Here is a 13,038-nt window from a genome sequence, read left to right on the forward strand (position 1 = left end):
CGTGTTTGTTTGTACGTGTGCATGTCTGTATTCAAGGCATACATCAAGGCCTCCTGTCACCCCCACCCCCACCCACCGCACATCCCTGTCATTAACGGCCCCTTGTCACGTTTCCCGTCTGCACGTTTCCATCCAGAGACTTCTGCCTCCATTACCCTCCCCTCCTAAGACACCTCATCCTCCCTCCTCCCCACACCACTCATCCTCCGTTTCCTATTTCTGTCCATCCTCAGCTCACTGCCTCATAACACCGACCGTGTGACGACAGGGAAATAGCCACTGGTCTTTCCAAGCCATCACAGACAAGGAAATTAATTGCTTGACCCTTTGTACATTCGCAACGGATTAATACCTTCGACGGGTCTACGCCGAGAGCGAGGGAACTTGGAAAACGCCCTCCACCGATGCTTGCTACGTCTCTCCATGATTCTGTGTTCAGAGTTCCTTCATGAGAAAAGAGCTATAACATCTTTGTATGTGAATTTGTAGGGATTGTTATTGGGTTTTTTAAAATATTGATAAAACAACTGAAGCAACGTTCCTATGATAATAATATAATATCTTTGGTTGTCAAAGTGTTAACTCTCGTTTGGGTCCTGTCTTGCCTTCATAGGGATACAGATCTTTATCTGATTTTTGACACCAACATCAGCAACTGCAACGCATCCTCGAAGTAATTGTGTTTCTCTCGAAAGAGAACATGTTGATATTACATGTATATTTGTCTTTCTGTTTTGCTTTTTAACGAAAAATAATAATTTCTTGATGGTTTTCCGGGGAGTGTAAATTCAAAACAGAAGTTTTAAAAAAACCCTTTGTGGAATTTCTAATTCCATCCTTTGCTTGGAATAATTTTGCGGATTATCTCGCTGACAGATATTTTCTTGTTGGATTGAGAGGGCTTATTTCATCTGACCTGGGCTGTGTTTGGAGGTCAGTCTCGTCTTCAGCTGATCGTGGGAGTTCGTGACCAAAGTGAGGTTTTATCTGTTTGGCTAAGGAAGGAGTTGGTGATTTTTTTCTGAGGAAGTCGTAGTTTTCACGTCCATCGCATGAACTCTCAACTTCACACCATGGAACCTATAACAACGGCGATGTGGTGAGTGTTTGCTCTTATTTTATTCTTTTGGTGGGTGGTTGGCGGATGGTTGGCGGGTACTCGAGTGAGTTCTTGATCTTATTTCACTCAGTTGGTGGATGGTTGGCCTGTGGTTGGTGGGTACTTTAGTGAGGTTTGCTCCTTCCTTCTTGTCAAACATTTATCGTTCTCATCTTTCCTCCTTTTCTTTATATATTACTCTCTACTTATACTGACAAATACCGGTTCTTATATGGCCTATCTTTGAGGCAAGTGATGTCGTAAAACTGTCTAAAACTAAAAACTAAACTCTGTTGACATAAATTAATGACGTAAGATTAGAGACGGTAAGATGTTATTTCATTAATCTCCACGATGAGAAATTTGCGGCCACATGGTAAATACATACACGCACACGTCAACACACCTTTACACACACGCACAGAACACACAAACACACACACACACACACACACACACACACACACACAAACACACACACACAGAACACACGTACACATACACACACACGCACACACACGCACACACACACATCTATCTATCTATCTATCTATCAATCTATCTATCTATCTATCTATCTCTGCCGTCGTAAGGGAAAACGACGAATGGTCCTGCGCAGGTAGCGAGGCAAATTTTTCAGGAGAGGCAAAAACTTGTTTCACTTTATAACTCTTCTATTTTCCACTCTTTCAAGCTGTAATTCACCAGATATCTGAGTGAGATGTTCCTAAAGCAGTTTCTAAAAATTGGATGGTTTAGGTTAAAAAGTAGCAAAGTTATTCGACATTCGTCGTTCTCCCTTACACTGCACACCCGCAGGTGAGCCTTGCGATGTAAGCGAAAACGACGAATGGTCAGTTGTGACGCATTAATGACAGTTATGACTGTGTACTGGTTACTACAAATAAAAATAAGACGTATACAAACTAGCTATTATGCGTATAAAGTTAGGTGTTTGTTATATCGCAACTGTAACTCGGTAAACGTCCTTCGTCTCCCTTCCTCGCTTGGTTAAACAACACAGTCAGTGTACAAATCAGATGTCCACACATTTTCAACAGCTTGATTTAAAACCGTCTCATTCGGAAGAAAAGTTTGGTCTCCATGATATATCTCTATTATCTCTTCAGAAGCGAGTTTTACTTTTATTTTCGCTAATTGCAAATGCTTCCCTGCACGACCAAAGGGATCAACAATGTTACAATGTCAATAATACGATCAGATCATTGCAAAGTCAAACTTTCAAGTAAGAATGTAACAATCTGACAAGACTGTATCACACACGCTTTCGGGAGAGGTAATGGGATGCTTTGTATTTAATAAAGGATTCAGTTGATCGGATCGGAAAACATACCACAAAGTAGAGATCGACTTGAACGGTTTGAATCTGCAAGACATTATTATACTCGATCGTAACATCCATCAAGTCATAAAAATCGTAAAGCAAGACTAAGTGTCGCCACAATACATCCACTTTTTAAGTTGGACAAAGAAATTTACTCTCATAACGTAGTGTCATTAATTGCTTGGTAATTCTATAATGATGTCGACCAGTGACACGTGCTGGACAAATTGCGGCACTATAGCCATCGTTGTGATTTGGGATGTCAAATGACTGGACAGCAAAGTAACATGACGTTAGTCTGTGAACATCTGGCGGACAATAATATGCAGTGCTAATAAATTTCTCCCTAAATACTGTTTTGACCGTCCCATCCCCACCCCTTTCCCCCTGTTCCCATCCGTTTTCCCCTCTCTCCCGCCTGCTCTTGTCAATTCACACCATCAGCATAGGCCTAATACGTGAAGACAGACAGAAAGACACACTTAGAGATACATTCTTATAAACCATCGACGGTACTCCGCGGGAGGGGGTGGTGGTATGTTTGTTTACTAAAAAAGCCTAATATGTTTGAACTGACGCAACAGTGACCAGTTGTCATTCGTCGCCCATGCCGAATTTGCTCAACGGCAGAGACCAGGGGACAACGCCGAACGAGCAGTGATCCTTGACCGATCGACCATTCGTCGTTCTCCCTTACACTGAGCTCTGGCTCGGAGCTCGCCAGTGTAAGGGAAAACGACGAACTCTCAATTACGCAACAACGGATTAAGATATGACTAAAATTTTTACACCATCAGATGCAGAATTAAATACTCTATGAAATATGTAAAAATACAAAAATCGAAAATTTTTGACCATTCGTCGTTTTCCCTTACGACGGCAGATCTATCTATCTATCTATCAATCTATCTATCTATCTATCTATCTATCTATCTATGTTTTTTTAAAACAAGTATACCTATGTCAAAATATATTCATCTTTATCAGCGTTTGTTCTACGAATAAACTTTGCAATGTTAACCTTTTTTCGTTGCCTTGAAATGAAGCAGAAACTATGAGAAAATGTCACGTATTTACGTGAATTCTTGTTGATACATTTCCACAACCCCACTTTGCCCCTACTCTACTCCACTCTAATGTAGCAATAGCACTTCAGTAGTTCAGATATCACCCATTTATTTCCCAAAGCGTAGCACATCAATATCCCAGTTGTGTGACGCAAAAATAAATCTTTTTCTTATATCCTCATACAATTAACTTCCAGATCGATTCAATTTTTATCTTTTTCAAAGTGTTGTCACGTTGTATGCACTCTGGTCTATTATGGTTTTACATATTTTTTGTTTATTTGTGTCTAGTATTACATTGTGGAAAACGTATCGATTGAGCACAATCATTGTTCTTTCGAAAGGAAGAATCTAAAAGTCATTGTCCTTTCTATACCCAACAATTATTGATAAAGAATGGCTTTTTGTCAATAGCGTAATATGATGTTCTAAGGAATGAACTATTGATTTTCTTCTTTCCTTTTGTTTCATTTCGCTTTGTAGTAAACCGGAGCACTATAGCTTAATAATCAAATGAACGTTTTTCTGTAAGAAACAAAACATGTTTGAAAGCTTCTGGTAAGCTTTTATCATTAGAGGAATACGGGTGAGTCATACTGTTCGCAAGCTGAATAGATGTACTTACCACAAAGCTTTGAATTATTTTTTAATGCAGTTTCTTAGCCTATGATGTTGGTTTCCTGTGCCAGAGAAATATTTTTAATTGGAATTTAAATTCTAAAGTTAAAACAACCGCCCTCCCCCAAAACAACAACAACAACAACAACAACAACAACAACAACAACAACAGCAACAACAGCAACAACAACAACAACAACAACAATAAAACAGATACATGGTGTATTATAATTTTTAGAATTATGAAATTAATATTTTGCGTTTTTTCTTCTCTTCTGAAAATGTTTGTTTTTTGTGTCTAGAACATTTGAACACCTTACCTAATACATTGCTTTGTAGTATTTTATTGTTCATTTCTTTTTATCGACCTCTCACTACAAGCCACTTTTGCTTTGAACGATTATTTGTATTTTTTTTATGTGGGTACAATAATACAATAATACTATTATCATCATATATGTTGTATCAGCGCGTGCTTATTAGGAAATATTTGTAGAGGCTATTTCATAATATTACATCCTCCTCCATTTCTAGGGCCATCGTATCTAAAAAGTGCCAAAAATCCCATTCTGAAATGCTTCGATATCAGGATATATTTTTTGACTGGCGTGAGTCCAAAAGCACTGACATTTTATTGTCTGTTGTTCAGAGAACAAAAGTAATTTTTACGCAAATAAAGCGCACATTTTATGATGGGTAATCCTTTTCCTGTCTGTCAAAACGTGGACTTTATACCAGAAAGCTTTTGGACAGCCACACTCTTAAATAAATAGATTTAGAGGCATTATATTATTCTCTCCGCTTTTCACGGGGCTTGAGACCGTAGTAATAAGCTGGCCATTCTTGAACGTACGTATGCATTTCTCGGGTTGTTCATTATTTAGAATTAGTAATCGCTCTAGATCCGGACTAAGATTCTTGCTTTAGAGACTAAGGATTTGAAGGTTCCTTTACCATGCTTTACTCAAATAAAATTGTAGCTGATTATATGACAATTGGAAATTCAAAACATGAGTATGGAAATAAATAGTCACAAATAAGGATTATACTCACCAGCAACAATGCATTGGTTCGGAATACTAACTCTGAGCTTGACACAGAATCCGAAATCTGCATTAAAAAAAAACAACAACTCGTTCTGGGCTTTTAAAAAAAGTCACCATTTTGGCAAGTTTTATTGCAAAGTGGATGTTTTAGATAGGTTTTAAAAAGTCAACTATTTAAACAATTACTCGCTTTGATGGTTCTGGGTTAAAAGAGGTCGTGGTGGTTTTATTTTGTGAAAGAGCGGTATATTTATCTCGATCAAAAGCAACAATTACATCATCATCATCATCATCAACATCAACATCATCATCATCATCATCATCATCATCATCATCATCATCATCATCATCATCATCATCATCATCATTACAATCATGCTAACAACCTTAGTCACCGCTGTCATCGTCACGATCAATAGTCTTCATTATTACTTCACATACCATTTTCTCAGAAATTGTGCTCTCTCCTCAAGAAGCACTTCGAAGGAACTGATAACGTTATGTAAATACTCCAGAGATAACCACAACGGATTATATTATTTTTCCGTGCTTTTTGTTCCTTTTTGCATTCATTTGTCTTTATATTTTATTTTACCAATTTCATTTCCTTCATGTAATGTTTGTGCAGTGTCTGAGATACCGTTAGTGTGGGCGATGTCGGAGAACATGATATACAAATTTTGGAATTCATTTTCTTTTTAAACTTTGAATTTACACTTTGTGAAGGATAAAGAAGTGGACGAATGCTAGCATTATCGAACTAGCGCCATTGTTTGCATTGTGAACGGAGCATTTCCTGTTTCTTTCGGGGTGAAGCCTGAGATTTGGAAGTATAGAAAACGTCCGACTTAATTTAGCATAAAGACTCACGTAAAAGGATAGTACTGTCTGTCTGTTTGTGCACTATGGCGGGTGCTGGTTCGTGTGGGAGCACGACATACTACTTCTACTTTTTAATATGGGAGACTCCACCGGAAAAACAGGAAGAGTCACAAACTGACAATCCTGAGGATATCAATTTTGAGCGCTTGTTGACTCATAACTGTATATCTGTTCAACTGTTGTCAGATTTCCCATTCAACAAACATAACAACAAACAACCAATCAAACAAATACGAAGTGATGAGTCCACAAGCTTTTAAAATTTACACCCTCGCAATTTCCAGTTTGTGAATGTGCCTGTTTTTCCCGTTGACTCCTCAATTCTTATCCAGACAATATTTGAAAATTCAAATTAAACGATGAATTCTTCATTGTGTCATGGTCTTGTGTCTTGATTTAACCCCCCCCCCCCCTCGAAATAAGTGTTTAATTTCTCAGTGGGTGAATTGTTTAAAAGTAGATTCGCAGGTTTGCTTCTTCTTTCCTGTCAAACATATCGTACGTGTCTCTCCTCCTTTTTTGTATTTGTTACTCTCTTGTAACAACTCTAATTTTCGGCACTTGTTTAACATTATTGAGTTGCAAGTGCCGTAAAACACTTACTAAAACTAAATAAGCTGTTTAAGAATGTGTCAGTGAACTGTTTAATGTGTACCCTGTGTTGAGTTATTGGCCAGCTGTTAGATTTCTTGCAGGGAGGAGCTTAATACTTTTGCAGAATCAGCACTCGGTTTGCTTTGCTGTCAATAAATTCAATTTTTGTTTTCACATACGTTTCAAATAGCTTAATATCATACTTATTTGTTACCCCTGTTCGTTGTGAAATACCTCGATATTTGTTCAGCCAACAATTATGTTTGGTTGGGTTACGCTGCCCTTTCCAAGATTCTCAAAAACAAAATACTTCAAAATTTTTTGAGGACGCTGAGCATATTGTTTAAGAAGTAATGCATGAGAAAAAAAAACAAGAACCGATTGAATAATTTCTCTCAAGGAGCGGGGAAAAGCGATAATTGGTATTCTATCGTTTGATATTGGAAGGTACCATTAACGCTGAGGCAGCAGATTGATACTCTTCGACCTTTGGAGAAAATAATTGTTAAATTGAATCATAAATTATATGTCTGTACACGTCTGAAAACTATATGGGAAGAAATAACGAACTGTGCTACAACGTTGTCGAGTCTCTGAGACAGAGACACAATCAAAACTGGCAACAGAGTTGACTCAGTAGGCTTAAAGTATATAAACTATTTCGTATGTAGCATTTGTTTTGAAACTTTTCCGATCTTACTTTTCTCAGTTGAGTCTGTCATGTGCTAAGAACTGCCTCCTCCCCCTAACCCCCAATAAAAAAATAGAAAAGAGACAGTAAGAGAGAAAGAAAAAGAAACTGTTTTTTAAATATAAAAGCAATTTGATCGTGCTGCTCTGTTAGCTCAGCTGGTACCATGCTCAACTACTAAATGTATGGCCGTGGTTCGAATCTCAGAATGGGTGTTCTGGAACTAGGGTCATTTTATTGAGTTTTCAAGGCTCTAAACCCATCTGGCCCGGTCCTATTGGAGACGGACGCCAGTTTTGAAGGTCCGACTTATTGTGTTGATAAGGGCGTTAACCTCATACATTTACTTACTGAAAGCAATAAGAGAGAGCGTGTGGTATGCCAATGATATATTTTTTTTTTACTAGCATGAACAAAGATAGAGTTGAAAATATTTACTATATTTGTGTGAGGAAAATCATTGACACAACTGTTAGGGTGTGGAGGGCGCCACTGGTAGTTTTTATTTCGTTACTTTACTTCTTGTAGTTGTTTGGCGTGTGCTCTTGTGTGCTGCTCCTTATTTTTTATCAAGCGTCCATCGTCTTTATCTGACCTCGTTCTTATCATGATCATCGTAGCCTACTCTAAGTGTCAACTCTAATTTTCAGCAGTTGTATAACTTATTTGGTTTCAAGTGCCTTAAAATTCTAACTAAACTTTTTTTAAAGCTAAAAATCTCTTATTCGGCTCAATCGTTTCAGTGTGAGCCGAATGATTTTAGTGGTATCAGCATCCCTTTTTGAGGTCGACGAATACACTTCATAACGGCATTGATTTCAAATATCGTATAATATTTTCGTATCTAGAAACAATCGTCGTCCCCATTCAGGCATAAAGAAAAATCTAAACGAAGACAAAACAATTATTGAAATTTGTTTTAAAATTATGGGAGGGAAAACTGCTGCAGTTCCATCGATTCAATTCAAGGACATGACGTGCAAATACCCAACAGACTACCACGGCTCTTGGAATTTTTCATCAGATTTTGTTTCTATTTCTATTTTGTTCGATGGAAAAATTCTGCCCACAAGCAAATGAAATTCAAATGTTCTTGCTAACAATGTCATTTATGTCAGCACTCGTGTGTTGCTTCGACTCCCCATAGGTCGTAATTGTCCTGAATTCCCACTATCTCATATAACAATTAAATATCTTGCAGGCAATCTTCCTGCCCCCGAAAGGAAAACTTAAGCAAAACAGGAACAAAACAAACAACAAATAACTACGCGTATGGAAAGAAAATAGGCTTGCTCAACTCACAGTATCATTAATTCTTGTCTGTGGATGGGTGGTTGGTGGGTGCTCTGATATGGTTTGCCCCTTTCTTCCTTCCTTCTTTTCTTTTTATGGTACTCTCTTGTAGAAACATCTCTAATCTTCAGCACTTGGATGATCAATTTGTGTGGCAAGTGCTGTACAAATTATACTAAAACAAGATTTAACATGTTAACAGGACATAATACATAATATTGAAGGAAAGAAAAAAAAGACAACCAAATAAACGATTAGAAACAAGGATAAAAATAAACGCACGAAAAAAATCCTAATTCGTTAGTTTTGTTTTCCAGACTTTTGCACGTGACGGAGTAATTTCAATCACTCTTGTCAGAGGTTTTCGTTTTGGTTTGTTTTCCATACTGTTGGACGCAAAAAATCTGCTCTCCTGAGAAATAAAGCTGCCCACAAAAACAAAACAAAGAGAAAAAAGGGAGACAAGGTGAGAAGAATGATCTTCAATCAAGATTTTTTTTCTTCTTCAGAACGTCCAACAAATCGATAAAGTGTCATTTATAGTATTTTTCTTCTCTGAAATTGGATTTCGCTAGCCAGTTCTGGGGGGGGGGGGGGGTGTAGCAGGATGGGGCAGGGGAGGTTAGGACAATGTAGGTGTTGTCTTAAGGTAGGAGACTTCGACAGACACTATTCCTAGTAGTGACAGATGTCGTTGGCTTAAGATTATTTTTTCTTTTGATTTAATTTTGAAATGTACATTCGACGAGGTAAACGAATAAGGTTCACTTAGATTGTGCTCCCCTTCTCTCTCTCTCTCTCTCTCTCTCTCTCTCTCTCTCTCTCTCTCTCTCTCTCTCTCTCTCTCTCTCTCTTTCTCTCTCTCTCTCTCTCTCTCTCTCTTTCTCTCTCTCTCTCTCTCTCTCTCTCTCTCTCTCTCTCTCTCTCTCTCTCTCTCTCTTTCTCTCTCTCTCTCTCTACAGTAGGTATTTTACCGCTCCATTGCCACATTAACGATCGTTTGTCTGGACTAAGCCCTGCAGAAAGATTGATATGCTTGATAGAAATTGTTTCCCCTTTCGGAAACTGAACTCGGGCCTCCTGCGTGCGACAGCTAAGAGCTTAACCATTACACCACAGACGCCAGTCCCAGTAACTTAAGATGGCAGATCTTTGCTTTAATCTTACAAATTGTTAAGAGCGAAAAGTGACTTTGTGGATAGTTAGAGGGTACTCCTTGTGGTTTGCTCTTTTCCCCATAAATGCCTATTGTCATTATCTATCTTCCCATTTTTTGTATGTTACTCTCTAATGATACCTCAAATCTTCGGCACTCATTATCTATTTATCTATCTATCTATCTATCTATCTATCTATCTATCTATCTATCTATCTATCTATCTTTCTATCTATCCATCTATCTATCTATCTAGTTGTCTCTGTCTCTGTCTCCGTTTGCCTGTCTGTCTGTCTATCTGTATGTCTCTCTGTCTCTGTGTCTGCCTGTCTGTCTGTCTGTCTGTTTAAACGTTTGTCTGCCAGTACTCGGCGTGTGTACGTATGGCAGCTGTTCTCTAAACCTGAAGACAAAACTGCGCTAGAGCTCTATTACTTTCATATTTAACACATTCACCCTTTTCCTCTTTCTAACATGAACAACTACACACATTCACACCTCTCTCCTCTTACTTCCTTTCCTGTATCCTCTTACTACAATTGTTAACTTCACACATTCACTACTCCAATATATAACTACACACTTTCACCCTTCTCCTCTTACTCCATTACATAGCTACACATATTCGCCATTCTTCTCTTTTTCCAATACTTATTTACACACACCTCTCCTCTTACTGCCATACTTAATTACACACTTTCACCTCTCTCCTCTTATTCCCATACTTAATTACACACTTTCACCTCTCTCCCTTTACATCCATACTTAACTACACACATTCATCTCTCTCCTCTTACTCCCATATTTAACTGCACTCTGATCGCCCACGAGACCTCTCAGCGTTTAGGCAGTTACTGAATATTTTATAAATATCGAGTACTTAACAAGTGTAGAGTATTTACGTGAATAGCGTTCTGAGCCTTAATCTTTGATCAGTGCAGAACAACCTCACCCACGCTCCACTCACCTTGGGAGTGTCAGAATCGAATAATTCTCCGTGAGTTTTCAGGTAAATAGGTGATGATTATATAATCAAATGACCTCTTCGATTTTTAGCTGATCTCATCAGTCGATGGTTTGTACTGAAGAGAGAGAGAGAAGTATATTTTAAAAAGTTATAGAAGGAGAGAATGCAAATTGGTGTGTTGATAGGGGTGGGGGTATCTTCTCCAAAACCTCTAATACGTTGTGGGGCGACAGCCCCCCCCCCCCCCCACACACGGGTCAATCACCGTCACTCATACTTTGCACTGCAGATTGTACACACACACACCACCCCCCCATAAATCACACACACCCACACACACCCCCCCACACACACACCCCACACACCCACACATCGTCCCTGATACTGACAGTTCAGCCTCCTAAGTATTGTACATCCGAGCTTTTGAAGAAATATGTGAAACGGGAACCTCAACGTTCTTTATAATTGAATCAAAACAAAGCTGAAAATATCAATTTCCCTTGTTTACCCAAAGTACTTTGAACCTCCCACCTCCCACACGCACACTCACACCACAAGCCCATCTGTTTAAACTAGAAAGAGAGAGGTGAAGACCTTATAAACGGTATACCATTATTCTCAAATCTGACACATTGATTCGGTTAGTAGACGTGAATCTGTAACGTGAATCGGTGTGGTTATGTCGTTTTCCGCACTTGTGTTTTCGGACACGCGAACGAATTCTAGATAAATAATGACAGACCAGAAATAGTACGTCCAAATTATTGCTCCAATTATCTCTATTCACTTTTTTATTCAGACTGAAGCTGCGAAATAGATGAGAACACTACAACCTCTATATTTGGAAAGTTAAAGCTCGTTTATTATAATCTTGCGTGTTGTGAAGATCAATATACCCTCGCCACTCTGTTAACACAGAAAAGTGCAGAGGCATGTAATAATGTCAAGAAGCTATCCTGGGATAGGGAAAAGTGGAAACCGTTTGTCCGCTGAGGCTTGTACTCTGATCTGTTATAAGGAAACAGCAGAAACATTTTATGTACGATCAGCAGTAAGCCAACGGCAATGTCGTTGCGGTAAATTTCGAACAATAATGCACAGATCAGAAACACGAATGTTCATATTGAATAGTAATAGTGTTGTGTCCTTTGTAAAATTTGGAATAAAAAAATAGAACTGAAAAATATGTATGAGTCACCAAGTTTTATTCCATTTTAAAGAGATCCCAAATGGCGTTGTTGGATGACCAGAATGGACGTCCTCAATGAGTTACGCTCGGTGATTATTCCCCTGATATTATTGTACCTTACGCTGGAGAGTAGCTATGCGACACTCTCAGGACAAGAGGTCTGCAGGGCAATGTGTGAGGCAGCGTGGTGAAATCGGGCGCTCGTTAAACTAATGAAATCAAAGAAACCAGCTTTTTTTCCGCAAGTTGGTGAAATTTTTTTCCGAATTTTCATTTTTTGGCTTAATAAATTTTACGTTCATTTAAAAACACATTTTTGAGTGAATTTTAGTGGGAAAACGTAGATTAAAGGCACAAACAATTTCATTTTAAAAGTTTTTCAAGGACTCTCAAACTATGGAAATGACCAAACATTGATGGGTCATTTTCTCACAAATTTTATCTCTGAAATCAAGCGAACCCACCTCCTTCAATCGCGAATATTTCGACTTTTATTCTCAATAGATGGGTATTTTTTCCACCTAATGTAAGACAAATGAACATGCTTTAAGATGATACCAAGAACTCCCTATGCCCCAGAATTGACGAGCGACTGATCCTACCGCTTCGTGACAAATATGATATTACCACAAAATAGGTAAGAGAGAATACATTAATGCATGGCTGCCTGGAGATTCTGAAATGGAAGGATACTAAAAGCGTGTATGTTCTAATATGAGGCAACTGTATAGCTCTCGTTCTGAAAAGTATGTATTTATTAAAAAATTGTTTGTGTGTTTTAAGAGTGTTGTTAAGAGTGTTGTCATGAGTGTGTGTTTGTGTGTGTGTGTTTGTGTGTGTGTGTGTGTGTGTGTGTGTGTGTGTGTGTGTGTGTGTGAGTGAGTATTTATGTGTGCAACGTGAAGTATGTGTGCGTGTGTGTGTGCCCGATTGTTGGCATGCATTGTTTGCAAAGACGACTTGGTCTTTGACACAAAGGCCACACACAAGCTCACAACATATCACATTGTTTCGATCAGATTGGAGTCAGTACCACCGTCACTGTGGTCGATTCCTTCTTTAAGGCTCTCTTGTTATTTATTACCCCCCCC

The 13,038-nt window shown here is 38.5% G+C and overlaps 1 protein-coding gene across 1 annotated transcript in view; it reads left to right on the plus strand.

Moving 5' to 3' along the window:
- Window positions 1–13,038, plus strand: part of LOC101855406 (short transient receptor potential channel 4) — a gene marked incomplete in the record, with an annotated part of 381,687 nt that overhangs the window by 66,071 nt on the left and 302,578 nt on the right. Inside the window, 1 exon segment of the mRNA XM_013079509.2 lies at window positions 234–1,099.

Source organism: Aplysia californica, unplaced genomic scaffold (genome assembly GCF_000002075.1).
Source record: "Aplysia californica isolate F4 #8 unplaced genomic scaffold, AplCal3.0 scaffold00054, whole genome shotgun sequence".
NCBI lineage: Eukaryota > Metazoa > Mollusca > Gastropoda > Aplysiida > Aplysiidae > Aplysia > Aplysia californica.